Here is a 15,208-nt window from a genome sequence, read left to right on the forward strand (position 1 = left end):
CCATAGGGTTTCTCAGAAGTTGCTGGTAAGTTTGAACTGCCGACCTGCAGTTAGCAGTCCAGTATTTAAAAGTCTTTTAATATGGCATCTTGAGGCTTGAATTTTTTCCTCAGTTCTTTCAACTAGAGAATGCCAAATATATTTTTCCTTTTAGGTTTTCTGGTTCCAGGTCTTTGCACATTTCATTATAGTAGTTTTCTTTGTCTTCTCAAGCCACTCTTTGGAAATTTCTATTTAACCTATTTACTTCCATTTGTTTTACCTTCTTCCTCTTATGTTCAAGAGCAAATTTCAGAGTCTCCTGTGAAATTCATTTTGGTCTTTTCTTTGTAGCTTGTCTTCTTAGTGACTTTTTGCTTCCTTTATGTCTCATGTCATCCTATAACATGTCTGGTCATTGATGTTCAATATATCAGTTCTGTTCTTGAGAAGATCTTTAAATTTAGGTGGATATATTTAAGGGTGTATTTGGGGTGTGTTTTCATTGTATTCAGCTTCAATTTGAACTTGCATATGAGCAATTGATGATCTATTTCACAGTTGGTCCTTGTTTTGTTTCTGACTATAGATAATTTAGCTTCTCTGTAAGATAAGCATTGGACTTCTAACTGAAAGGTTGCCAATTTGAATCCACCAGCTACTCCTCAGAAATTAAACAGGGTTGCTATGAGTTGAAACTGATTTGATGGCACTTAATGACAACCACAATATCCTTTCTTTCTATAGATATTGTGGTTGTCGTTAAGTGCCATTGAGTCGGTTCTTGCTCATATTGACCCTGTATAGAGTTTCCAAGGAGCAGTTGGTGGGTTTGAACTTCCAACCTTATGGTTTACAGTCCAGTGCTGATTCTACAGCACCACACCAGTACTCCTTTTATAGTTATAGATAATTTTCTTTCTTTCTATTACATTGGACAAGATCCACATATCACCATACATGCTGTTGAACAAGGTATTTGAAATGAATGAATTGTTGGATTTGCAAAATTCTATCGTATGATGTCTGACATCATTTCTATCACCAAAACCCTATTTTCTAACTCTTTTACCATACTTATTCAACCTGTATGCTGAGCAAATAATCCAAGAAGCTGAGTTACATCAAGAAAAACATGGCATCAGGATTGGCGGAAAACTCATTAGCAACCTGCGATATGCAGATGATACAACCTTGCTTGCTGAAAGTAAAGAGGACTTAAAATACTTACTGATGAAGATCAGTATGTATTGCATCTCAATGTAAAGAAAACAAAAATCCTCACCACTGGACCAATAAAAACAACATTCTTATCAACGAAGAAAAAATTGAAGTTGTCAAGGACTTCATTCTTCTTGGATCAACTGTCAACACTCATGGAAGGGGCAGTCAAGAAATCAAACAACATATTGCATTATGAAAATCTGTTGCACAAGACCTTTTTAAAGTGTTGAAGAGCAAAGATGTCAGCTTGAGGACTAAGGTGCACCTGACCCAAGCCATGGTATTTTCAGTAACCTCATATACATGCAAAAGTTGAACAGTGAATAAGGAAGACAGTAGAAGAATTCATGCTTTTGAGTTAACGTGTTCGAGGAGAATGTTGAAAAGTGCCATGGGCTGCCAAAAGAACCAATAGATCTGTGTTGGAAGAAGTGCAGCCAGAGTGCTCCTTGGAGGCCAGGATGGCTAAACTTTGTTTCTCATACTTCGGACATATTGTCAGGAAGGACCAGTCGCTGGAGAAGAATATCATGTTTGGTAAGATGGAGGGTTAGAGAAAAAGAGGAAGACCCCCAATGAGATGGGTTGGCAAAATGGCAGCATAATGGGCTCAAGTGTGGCAACAATTGTAAGGTTGGCTCAGGACTGGGCAGTATTTTGTTCTGTTGTGCTTAGGGTCGCTATGAGTCGGTACTGACTCGATGACACCTAACAACAACAACAACACATCTTCTTTATCTCCAACTTTTGCATTCCAGTCACCAGTAATTATCAATGTATCTTAATTGCATGTTTGATCAATTCCAAGTTGCAGATGTTGTAAAACGTCTTCAATTTCCTTATCCTTTAGGTAAGTTCTGGTAGTTTAGTGGTTACGAGTTGGGCTGCTATCTCATGGTAAGCAGTTCGAAACTACCAGCAGTTCCGAGGTAGAAAGATGAGGCTTTCTGCTCCTGTAAAAGCTTACAGTCTCATCTCAGAAACCCTACATAGGGGCAGTATGAGTGGGAACTGATTCTATGAAATCAGCACAACTCGAAATTTATGATGCACATATCTTGTATCAGGAGGCCTGCTGTGGCACTGCATGTTATTGTGCTGGGCTGCAAAGTCGGTTTGAAGCACAAAATCAGCAGTTCAAGCTCACCAGAGGCTCCTCAGAAACCCTATATAGGGTCACTATGGGTCGAAACCAATTTGACAGCACTTAACAACAACACCAACCATGTATCAGGTACAGCTTTAGGATCTTTGGTGGTGGTGTGCCATGGAGTCGATTCCGACTCATAGCAACCCTGCACAGGGTTTCCGAGGCTATAAATCTTTATGGGAGCAGAAAGCCTCATCTTTCTTCCACAGAACAGCTGGTAGTTTCAAACTGCTGACCTTGAGGTTAGCAGCCTGACTCATAACCACTAAACTACCAGAGCTTGTCAAAGGACAAACAGTTAAAAAAAAAAAAATCCCAGCCCTCGAGAAGCTTATGTTCTGATAGCAGAGAAAAACAATGAATAAAACATAGGGAACAAAGGAATTATGTCGTATGTTGTTGTTGTTGGTGGTGGTGGTGGTTACGTGCCTTCAAGTTGGTTCTGATTCATAGTGACCCTGTTCTGAGAGTAGAAATCTTTATGGGAGCAGAAAGCCTCAATCTTTGTCCCTCAGAGTGACTGGTAGATTGGGACTGCTGACCTTTTGGGTACAGCCCAGTTTGTAACCCACTCTGCTTTCAGACAGGAGATTACAGATCTAAAATAGAGCAGGACAATGGGGGGCAGGAGTTTGGGGGCAGCAGGAAGAGGTAGAGGAGTGCAGATTGTGATTTTTTTTTGAAATTGTTTAAAGATGATTGAATATATGATTTGCAAGTTAGGGTAACATTTCAACTGCTGTTGTTAAGTGCCTTCAAGTGGGTTCTGACTCATAGCAACCCTGTTGAGGGCTTCCAGGGAGTGGCTGGTGAGTTTGAACAGCCAACCTTGCTGATCTTGGAAGTTGAGTGCTTTTCCTGTGGCACACCACCAGGATCCTACCAGGGAATCAAAAATGTTCCAAAGAACTTCTAAGAATTCTTATGACCCATCTTATTGACAAGGAGCTCTGGTAGCATAGTGGTTACAAATCGGGCTGCTAACCTCAAGGTCGGCAGTTCGAAACTATCAGCCATTCTGTGGGAGAAAGATGAGGCTTTCTGCTCCCTTAAAGATTTACAGCCTCGGAAACCCTGTACAGGGTCACTATGAGTCTAAACCCACTCCAGGGTGCTTAACATCTTATTGACATTGCTGTGGAAATGTTCTTTTGATGATGAAAACTACACCATTCCTCTTCAGTCTGTCATCCCTGACATAGTAAATCATATGATTGTCAGATTCAAAATGGCCATTTTCAGTCCATTTCAGCTATCTAATGCCTAACATATCAATGTTTATGCATCATTCTATTTCATTTTTGACAACATCCAATTTTCCTAGATTCATATTTTGTGCATTCCATGTTCTGATTACTAGTGGATGTTTTTAGTTGTTTCTCCTCATTTTCAGTTGTGCCCCATCGGCAAATGAAGGTCCTGAAAGCTTTACTCCATTCGTGTCATCACATTCAACTCTACTTTGTGGAGACAGCTCTTCCCTAGTAATATTTTGAGTTCCTTGCAATCTGAGGAGATCTTCTTCTGGCACTATATCTGACAGTGATCCTCTGCTATTCATAAGGTTTTCAGAGACTAAACATTCAGATGTAGTCCACCTCTTCTTCTTCCTTATCTGTTTTAGTCTGGAAGTTGCACTGAAACCTGTCCATCATGGGTGACCCTGCTCGTATTTAAAATCCTAATGGCAAAGCTTCCAGTATCACAGCAACATGCAAACCACCACAGTATGTCAAACTGACAGTCAGGCTCATGCATGCGTGTGGTTATTCCAAACAAAATCTCCTTAAACACGCCTCTGTGATTGGTAGATGATTGCAGTTAAGTTATCTTGGTAATACACTCCTCTAAGTCTCATTAGGATGCTTTCAAAAAGGCACAATCAATACAGTAGTTTCAAAGGGATCTGCTCAGCCACTAAAATTCAAGCCAGTGGTCAGATCAGATGACTGATTTTGGGGATCTCAAAGGATGCTCACAAGATCTTAGTAAGAAGAAGTTTTAAGAATATTGAAACCTGCTCTGGTGAGGAAAATATCAGGAGATTTGTACCAAGGAATTTGTTTTCATCACAATACACTCTTCGAGGCTAGGAAGGGTTGTCCTATGATAATTTTGTTCGGAAACCTTACAGCATCCACCCTAGAGCCCTAATCTTGCCCCTCAGATTTGTTTGTGTTCCCCAAATTAAAAAAAAAACAAATTTAAAGAGCACAATTTGATTCCCTCAAAGAGGCCAAATGCACAATTCTGACATGGTAAATCAAGCAGCACAGAATTCGTTTGGAAAAGGTTAGAGATGAAAACACTTCCTTCTTAATTTTGTAGACCTAGAGGGAGGATGTAATGAGAAACAATGACTTCACATTTTGATATTTTTGTTCAATACAGCAGCTATGATATTATAGCAATACTTCTAGACTTACCTTTGTATGTAAACACAGAGGAATAATCAGTCCAATCTGCAAGTAGAATACAAACATGTTACTTAAGTAATTTAGGGTGAAGGAGAAAATGGTTTCTCTTATATTCAGAAAACAGAATATTAAAACATCAGCAGTATTCCCCACATAAAACTCTTAATAATCTTTCAGTCTGCTCAGTCCCGTTTAATTAATTTCTGTTCTACGTGATTCCGGATGACCAACTACTTGTGAACCCATTAGCATTCACACAGGAGTTCTGGGAATCTTGGTTCATCCCAGCAGAATCCATGTTCAAAATATTAGCCCTTTTTGTAAGTTTCTGATATCATTTATATTTCTTGAAACACTCTAGTCAAGCAGTTTCAGAAGTCAGCAAAGCCAAAGTTATTGTGATTGAGCTGGTTTGAAGAGAAGCAGGGATCAAAAAAAAAAGCTCTATGGTGTGGACCCCCACTTCCTGATTTCCTCCAAGGATTAGGGGACATGGGAAGATCTCATCAAGGTCCAATTTCTAATTCTATTTTCCTAAAACTTAACTTTAAATCTGGGCCTGAGATTTCTGTTTCTTTAAACTCCAGAATGTGATTTTGAATATGATGGTCTGGGTAGGTAGAGTATCTTGGGACGGTGACAATTGATCTAAGACTTAAGATGAGTGAGAGAATTAACCATGTGATTGTTTATGAAAAGAAAGAGCATTCCAGGCCAAGGAAATTGTCTACAATGGGACCCTTCCTGCTGTATTTTAGCAGGAGCGTATAGGAGGTTGTTTGTGTGTATGTATACTTATTAAAGAAGAATAAAGTGTGGTGGTGGTGGTGTGTCCTGGAGTCAATTCTGACTCATAGCGACCCTGTACAGGGTTTCCGAGGCTGTAAATCTTTACCGGAGCAGAAAGCCTCTTCTTTCTCCTGCGGGAATTAAGTGTAGGAGTACAAAAATTGACAGAATAATTTTTGAAGTGAATGTTAGCTCTTTTTTTTTCTATCAGAAACAAACAAACAAACCCCAACCTTGATCAATATATAATAATAATAATTTTCAAAGTTTATAATTCATTTTTTAAATGGAGCTTTTTAAGTACCTTTTTCAGAGTTATGATAAATACATACATTAAAATACAGTAAACACACCTGCCAAAAAGAATTCTTTGGCTTGCATGGTCATATAATTAAGAATTTAATATGTTTTAATTATATGGTCATGTAAGCTAAAGAATTTTGTTTTTATTTTGTGCATTTTAAAGGACTGGGAAAAAAGAACATTGGTTGTTAAGTAGAATGCAATTTACCATAGTAATTTAGTAATTAGTTGTTTACTAACTGACATTTTATTTTATTATTAAGGGATAAGCAACTGTTTAGTAGAAAGAGTATCAGTTAGGAGTCAGAAGACTTGCTCTATGATATGGACCCTCTCTTGCTTCTAATCTAATTGTTAAAATTTTTTTTACTGTACACTTTTTTGTTTTGTTTTGCTTTCACAGTTTCTTTTTTGTCATTATTACTTTTCAATTTTGGGGTGTTTTTTAGGTGAAAGTTTACACTGAATTAGGTTCCCATTTAGCAATATTTGTACAAATTGTTCTGTGACACTGGTTATAATTTTCACAATATGTCAGCATTCTTAATTCTGTTCTGTTTGTCCTGTTTCCATTGATCTAGTGTCCTTTTTACTCTTTGCCTTGTCGTCTTTGCATTTGGGAAATGTTGACACTTTCGTCTCATATAGTTAATTGTTTAAGGGATACAGTACTCATTTGTTGTTGTTAAGGGCCGCAGAGTCAATTCTGACTCAGAGAAACCCTCTATAGAGTTTTTGAGGAGCGACTGGTGAGTTTGAACTACTGACCTTGTGGTTCAAATCGACCTTGTGGTTGAGTACTTATCCTGTGGTGCCACACCAGGACTACATGCTACTCATAGGTGATATTTATTTTATAAATCTGTCTATTATTTAAGGAGCTCTCGTAGTGTATAGTGGTTATGAGTCGGGCTGCTAATCTCAAGGTCAATTCTGGTAGTGTTGTGTTTATGAGTTGGGCAGCTAATCTGAAAGTAAACTGTTTAAAACTACCAGCTGTTACACAGAAGAAAGATAAGGCTTTCTGCTACCGTAAAGATTTACAGCCTCGGAAACCCTATGCAGGGTTGCTATGAGTCGGAACCAGCTTCACAGCACATCACCACCACCACCACCATCTGTTATTTGGCTAAAAGGTAACATCCTGGAGTCATTTCAGTTTAAGGTTAAACTAATAACTTAGTCTTTGGATTTCATCTAGTACCAATCAGTCTAGTAAGTCTGTTTGTTTTTGTGAATTTGAGTTTGTTCTATGGTTTTCACCCATTGTTACATGAACTTTCTGTTGTGTTCCTGATCAGAACAATAGGTAGTGGTCACCAGGCACCATTGAGTTCTTCTGGTCTCAGGTCAGAAGAGGCCATGTTTATTGTGGGTTCTTAATCCTGTGGACTAGTTTTTACCTTGAGTCCTTGGTTTCCTTCATTATCTTTTACTCCAGATAAGTAGTAATCAATAGTTGTATCTTAACTCTTACAATATGAGGTACTACTCACCAAACTTGGTGTAGATCATTAACACAATGCTAGTTGACTAAATTATCCCACAAGACTTGAGTCCTGAGCCCGTCAACCCAGTAAACCAGTTCCACGTTATCTTTGGATTTATCTAGGAGTCTTTGTAACTGTCCTCCATCCATGTGCTTGTTTGTATCCATGAATATATATGTTGTTGTTAAGTGCCGTTGAGTCGATTCCGACCCATAGCGACCCTGCATAGGGTTTCCAAGGAGCAGCTGGTGAGCTTGAACCGCCGACCTTGCAGTTCAAACGGCTTTGCAGTCTAGCGCATTAACCCACAGTGCCACACAATATATATGTAGCACACACAAATTTACATATGTCTATAGATACAACTCCACAGCTCATCTGTTAATTTGTTACACTGTGATGACTTTCATGTTGCTTTGATCCTGGAAGCTATGCAACCAGTATTTCAAATACCAGCAGGGCCACCCATAGTGAACAGGTTTCAGCATAGCTTCCTGACAAGACAGACTAGGGAGAAATAGGCAGTTCACTTCTGAGGGATTAACCCCCAAAAACCTTATGAATAGCAGTGGGACATACAGTATAAGAAGATGAGCCCTTAAGGTTGGAAGGCACTCAAAATATGACTGAGGAAGAGCTGCTTCCTTAAAGTAGAATTGTACTTAATGAGCTATGGGGACCTTTATTTGCTGAAGGGGCGTGCCCCATAATGAGAAGAAACAGCTGCAAACATCCATTAATAATCAGAACATGGAATGTATGAAATAGGAATCTAGGAAGATTGTTGTTAAATGCCATTGAATCGATGCTGACTCATAGCCACCTTGTATAGGGTATCCAAGGAGCAACTGGTGAATTTGAACTGCTGATCATGAGGTTCAAACCGACCTCACAGCCGACCTCACAGCCAAGGGCTCACAGCACCGCGCCAGGACTCCTAGGAGGATTGGAAGTTGTCAAAAAAGAAATGGGACACATAAAGATCAATGTCTTAGTAACTAGTGAGCTGAGATGGCCATTTTTCATTGAGCAACCATAGGATCATGCATACCAGAATGATAAATTGAAAGGGAATGACATCACATTCATCATTAAAAAGAAGATTTCAAGATCTGTCCTGAAGTACAACATTGTCAGTAATAGGATAATACCCATACACCTACAAGTAATATGATTATTATTCAAAGTTGATCCCTTGTTGAGTATAAACTGCCTGTAGATGGATGGATTTAGTTCTTATTTGGATTTTATCAAATGTATTTTCTGTGTCTATTGAGATGGTTATGTAATTCTTTTCATTTTATTTATATGATAAACTATGGTGATTGCTTTTCTAGTGTTGAAACATCCTTGCATTCATTCCTGGTGTGAATCCTACTTGGTCATTGTGTGTTATTATTTTTTTTTATAAGTTGTTGAATTTTGGAATTTTCTGAGAAATTTTGCATATATATATACATGATGAATATTGCTATGTTATGTTCTTTTTCAATGATATCTTTGCCTGGCTTTAGTTATTTAGTTTATATTCACAGAATGAATTATGGTGTGTTCCTTTCTTTCTCTAGTTTCTGGAATTGTTGGAGTAGAATTGGTTTCAGCTTTTCCCTGATTGTTTGGTGGAACTCTGTAGTACCTGGGCAGGGACATTTTCTTTAGGAGTTTTTTGTTTTGTTTTGTTTTTTATGACTTCTTCAATCTATTCTTTTATTTTTGTTCTGTTCAAATTTCTATGTCTTTTTTGTATTCGTTTAAATAGGTCGTGTGTTTGTAGAAATTTGTTCATTTTTCAAATTTGCTGGCATATAGTTTTTCATATAATATTCGGTTATGATCATTTTAAAATCTCAGTTGGTTCTGTTGTAATACCACCCATCTCATTTCTTATTTTAGTATATTTGTGTCTTCTCTTTTTTTTTTTTTTCTTTGTCAATTTTACAAGTAGTTTTCAATTTTATTTATCCTCTCAAAGGATGAACTTCTAGTCTTACTTGATTCAATTGTGGGTTTTTTCTTATATTTCTTTCTTTTTTTTTTTTTCCTGCTCTGATATTTATTGACATTGTCTGGTGACTCTGGACTCCTTTTGCTTCTACTTTTCTAATTGAGTTGTATGTTTAACGTTTGATTTTGGCCCTTCTTTTTTGATGTGTACATTTATTGCTATAAATTCTCTGAGCACTGCTTTTGCTGTGTCCCAAAGATTTTGGTGTGCTGTGTTTTCCTTCTTATTGGATTCTAAAAATTTTGTATTTCTTTTTATATTTCTTCTGTTACCCAGTACTTTTTAAGTAGGCTGCTATTCAATTTCCATTACTTAGTTTTTCCCTTATTCTTTCCTTTATTAATTTCTGGTTTTATAGCTATGATTAAAGAATATGCCTTTTGTTGTTTTGATGTTTTTGAATGTATTGAAGCTTGATTTGTGACCTAAAATATGGTCTCTTTTGGACAGTGACCCATGTGTGTTGGAGAATGTACAATTTGCAGCTGATAGATGAGTTCTGTTTACGTCTATGAGGCCGAGTTGATTGATTATGTTATTAATATGTTCTACATTTGTTTTTTCTCTAGTTGTTCTATCATTGAAACTGGTGTGTTAAAGTCTCCTACTATTAATGTGGAGACCTGGTGTGGTGCTGTGGGTTAATGCACTAGACTGCAAAGTCGGTTTGATCCTCAAGGTTGATGGTTAAAGCTCACCAGCTGCTCCTCAGAAACCCTATACAGGGCCGCTAGGGGTCGGAACCAACTCAATGGCACTTAACAACAAAACAGCAACTATTATTGTAGAACTGTCTATTTCTCTTTTCAGTACCGTGGAGTCGATTCCAACTCATAGTGACCCTGTACAGGGTTTCCGAGGCTGTAAATCTTTACGGGAGCAGAAGTCCTCATCTTTCTCCCATAGAACTGCTGGTAGTTTCGAACTGCTGACTGTGAGGTTGGTAGCCCGACTTGTAACCACTATGCTACCAGAGCTAAGAGAGCTCTGTGCTGTTAAGGTTTGGTTTATTTATTTTAGAGCTCTGTCATTGGATGCATAAATATTTCTTATGGTTATGACCTCTTAGTAGATTGACCTTTTAATCATTATATAATGCCCTTCTTTATCTCTTGTAATGGATTTTGGCATACAGTCTGTTTTATCAAAGATTGTTTTTGACATTCCTGCTTTTTTGATTACTGCTTGCCTGATATATTTTTCCATTCTTTAGTTTCTACCCAATTTTTGTCTCTGTGTCTAAGATGTATCTATTGTAGACAACGTATTTATGGGCCATGATTTTTGTTGTTTTGTTTTGTTTTGCTTCTTAACACATTCTGCCCTTGTGTTAGCACATTCCATCTCTTGACTGGTGTATTTAAACCATTTACATTTAGTATAATGATCAATAGATATGAATTTGCTGCCATCTTGCTTCTTTGCTTGTTTGGTTTGGTTTTAGTAGTTTCTTTATTCTACTTAATTTTCTGTACTGAGTTCTTTTTGTATATAGATTTTATTTTTGTGCCTTTGGTTGTTGAATTTGTGTTTATTGAGAGGTTTTTTTTTTACCTTTTCTTTGCTTTTGTGACTATATTTAATTTTCTCTGTGGGTATGCTAAAATTTACGTTAATCTTTCTGAGCTTAAAGTAGTCAGTTATATTGTGATATCACTTTGGCGTCCTTTCCTTATGGAAGTTCTGTAACTACGCCATTTATTTCCCTTTTTTTGTTTTGCAGTTTTCATCGTTTATGGATTGTCAGTTCTGGTTCACTGTTTGCAGCTTCCTTTTCTTTCTGAGAATTTTTTCTCGGGTTGGTATTTGGGTGATGCTGCTTATGTGTCTTTTTCTCAGATTGTTGTCTGATGTCATTTGTTCTCTGTCTGAAGGAATGCCTTTAAGGTTGTTACAAATCCCCTCAATTTCTGTTTATCTGGGAATGGCCTGTTTTCACCATCATATTTGAAAGACAGTTTTGTTGGCTATATGATTTTTGGTTGGCAGTTCTTTTCTTTCTCGACTTTATATATGCCATCCTACTGCTTTCTTGTTTACATGGTTTCTGCCAAGAAATCAGCGTTTAGCCTTATCGGTGCCTCTTTGTATGTGCAATTTCTTCTTTCACAAGATGATTTTAGAATTCTTTCTTTGTCTTTGGTTTTGGAAAGTTTGACTATGATATGTCTTGATGACTTTCTTTGGGTGTCTATATTGCATGGGGTTTGCTGAACTTCTTGGGTGAAAGCCTTCTTGTCTTTCATGATATTTGGGAAGTTTTCTTTAGGATAGTCTTAAAATATTCTCTCTACTTTTATCCTCTCTCTTTTGCTTCTGGTATTTCAATGACATGTGAACTCCTCCTCTTGAATGTGTGCAAAATAGCTCTTAGGCTTTATTCATTATTCTTCAGCCTTTTTTCAGATTGTTCCTAAATATATATATATCAAAGATTTTTATTCTATTTCATTGATTTTTTTTTCTTCCATTGATTAAATTTTACTTCTGTGTCCTTCTGTTGAGTTATTTATTTGTTATTTTATTGTTACTCTTCTAGATTTCTAGTTGTTTTTCTATGGCTTCTCATTGTATTTATTTGGTTATTTTGTTCTTGCATTTTTTTCCCTAAAATTTTGTAGATTTTTCTGTGTTTTCCTTGATCTCCTTTAGGACCTTGGTGGTGGTTATATGCCGTGGAATCGGTTCCAACTCAAGGGACCCTGTACAGGGTTTCCAAGGCTGTAAATCTTTACGGGAGCAGAAAGCCTCATCTTTCTCCCGCGGAACAGCTGGCAGTTTCGAACTGCTGACCCTGAGGTTAGCAGCCCAGTTTGTAACTGCTACGCTTCCAGAGCTCCTTAGGACCTTAGGTATAAATATTTTTATATTGGTGTGGCAGGGAGGGAGCTCATATGATGTGCGATCTGTGGGAATGCATGCCGTTGACCATTGGGGCTAAAGAAGTGTCTGGGGACAGTATGGGATTTGGGCTAGGTATGCATCTGTCTGGCAGCACAGAAATGTGCACCAGAGATGCCAGTCAGGAGAGGGTGGTGATTGGGGTGGAGAACCACTGGTCAGCAAGTGAATAGAGGTGGGGTGCTACACCGTGGTCCTGGTGAGGGGGTTGGCATATTCCTCTAGTAAGTGTCCCCAACGTGGCTGCCAGTACACTACTTGTTGAGTGCCCTGTTCTAAGTGGAAGGTCATGTGGCTGTCTGGAGTCCAGTGGCTTTAGCCAACTTTATATACACGCCCCTATATGAGCACCTTCAATCCAGAAGACTAGGGACCATTGCTGGTGAGTAATTCTCGATCTGTTTCCTTATTGCCTCCCTGGTCTGTGGTCACCTGGATCCCTGGAGCTCTCACCCGCCTTTTTGCACGTTCCCTCTTTAGACCTGGTTTCTATTCTGTTTACCTGGTTTCACTCTGGATTTATCTACACTGTATCTCCGTATCCAATTTGGGATTCTTTGAAGCTGCCTTTCTACTTCTCACTCAGAATGCTGTTTTCTTAGTCTCAAGATGGACATGCTATGCCAGGTCAGTTGGTGGAGATCCAAGAGTCCTGTGTCTCCTTCTTTGCTGTTTTTATCTAGTGTCTCCTTTTCAGTAATTCTTCATCCATCTATTTACTGTTCAGAGTTCCAAGACTGTCATTGGTATCTGTTTCGCGTGGTTTCACATGCCTTTGAGTAGGGGAGTAACATGGTATGTCTGACTTAACCACCACCTTGCTCTTTCTCTTACTGTATGATTTTGAGGAAGTCTTTTTAGTTGCATTTTACCCATATGTTTGGAGCTTTATTTTTTTAAAATGGGATTTGATTAGATTTATTCTATTTTCAGTGTTGTTGTGATTCTGTGATTATAAAATATAGCAATGTTATTGTTGTTAAGTGCCATCTAGTTTGGTTCCAGCTCATAGTGATCCTGTATAGGATATCCAAGGCACAGCTAGTGAGTTTGAACTGCCAAGCTTGCCCCGCAGGAGAAAGATGAGACTTTATGCTGCCATGAAGATTTAAAGCCTCAAAACCCTATACAGGGTTGCTATGAGTCAGAACCGACTCAACAGCACTTAACAACAGCAACAACAACAACATGATTTTTCATGGGAATTGCTGGTGGCACTGTAGAACAAGCACTGAACTGCTAACTTCAAGGTCCACAGTTCAAATCTACCATTGGTTTTCTACTCCCTTAAAAATTTATGCCTTGGCATAGTCTGAAGAGGGGAAATAATACTAAGATGCTTGACTGTCATGAATATTGGTTTCCCTTGTCTACTATTGTAAAATAGACACTTGAGTGGGATAGAAAGGAATGTTGGGAAACATGATTACAGAAAATTTATAAGTCTGTCTTCAGCCTATAACTGATTTGAATACCTATAAGGGGTTCTAGAAATTGCCCAATGAAACAGGCTTCTTGTGGAGCCTTTGTGCTGTATAGGATCTTGGGTGGAATCCTGAGCCCCATCCAGAACTTTCTGAGGTGGAAGATTCCCACTAGAAAGGACAAGTAGACCAGCCTGGAACAGCTAGAGCAACAGAAGATACTATCCTCTTCAAAGATCAGCAGGAAAAACCCTAAACAAAAATAGCAGTATGATTGGCTACTACAAGAGTAAGCAAGTTATTCACTGGGAAGCCATCAAGGCAAACAATCAAATTCCTTCAGGATATACCCTCCTCCAAGACTAAAACTCAAAGGGAACACATGAGCAGGCATGTAAGCTTGCTGGCAAGCACATTGGTCTACTGGTGAATGGAAGAAGGGGAAAGGCAGAAATGAAGAAATGGGTTGAGTTCAACCACGTTCCATAGACTCCCGTTGACCTGGAGATGAGAGAGAGAAGAGGAAGGGCTGGTTGGTCCAAAGTGTGATGAGACCTGGGGACTTCTGAGCCCATGAACAAAGACAGCTATGGAGGGCTAGAACTGAGAATGAAGCATCCAGCGGATATGAAGTGAGAGACACACAAGAATACCAAAACTTGCAGACAGTCCCCATTTGACCTTGCCTTGATGACTTGATAATCAGAATTCAATTAGAGCAAGATTAAAAAAAAAAAATTTTTTTTGATAAAGGAAACGAGGGTAAATTGCTACAATTTGATAAACTTCACCTATACTCATGGATGTAGTAGCTCAAAATACCAACTGAGAGGGAAGGAGTCTTCATATCAAATATAAATCCTATCCCCTCTGTATACAGGGTACATTTGTTGTTGCTAGGTGCCATCGAGTCAGTATAGATAGGGACAGGCAATTTAGACATTGGCTACCTCAAATGAGGGGGTGATAAAGGCATGAAGTGACTGGCTTACAAGTGTTCAAGAGGAATTTAGTTTACAAGTGTATAGGGGAAGATAGAATCCCCATTGAATAGTTTTTATCTTGTCTAGATGGGTCTAGTGAAAAGGAATGGGGATAAGATTCTTATGATTCAGTAGTGAGTAATCGTTATCATAACTAATTGAACTGTCATAACTTTAAATGTAGAAGTTTTGTAAGAAAAACAGGGGAGTAGTTAACCTTACAGTTCAGAAACAGAGGACCCTAGGACCATCAAGAGAGAAAAACACAAGCAGAATGTGGGACCCTCTCCAGAGAAGCAGTGACACCAGAGATGGAGGCAGAGATGATAACATGGAGAGAGGGAGCAGTTTAGGACTCTGGACTCATGGAAAGAGAGGGACTGAGTGCCGGTGGCCAGGAGGCAGGCTTGCAGAATGTGCTATTTGGTTGTTTAAATTATTATATATTCCTGAGTGTTTTTGTGTACTTATCCCCACCCTTCCCTCAAAAAAAGTAAAAAAAAAAAAAAAAATGCTCTTAAAGAAGGAGATTGTAATCATCGC

The sequence above is a fragment of the Chrysochloris asiatica genome, unplaced genomic scaffold, assembly GCF_000296735.1.
Source record: "Chrysochloris asiatica unplaced genomic scaffold, ChrAsi1.0 scaffold00172, whole genome shotgun sequence".
Taxonomy (NCBI): domain Eukaryota; kingdom Metazoa; phylum Chordata; class Mammalia; order Afrosoricida; family Chrysochloridae; genus Chrysochloris; species Chrysochloris asiatica.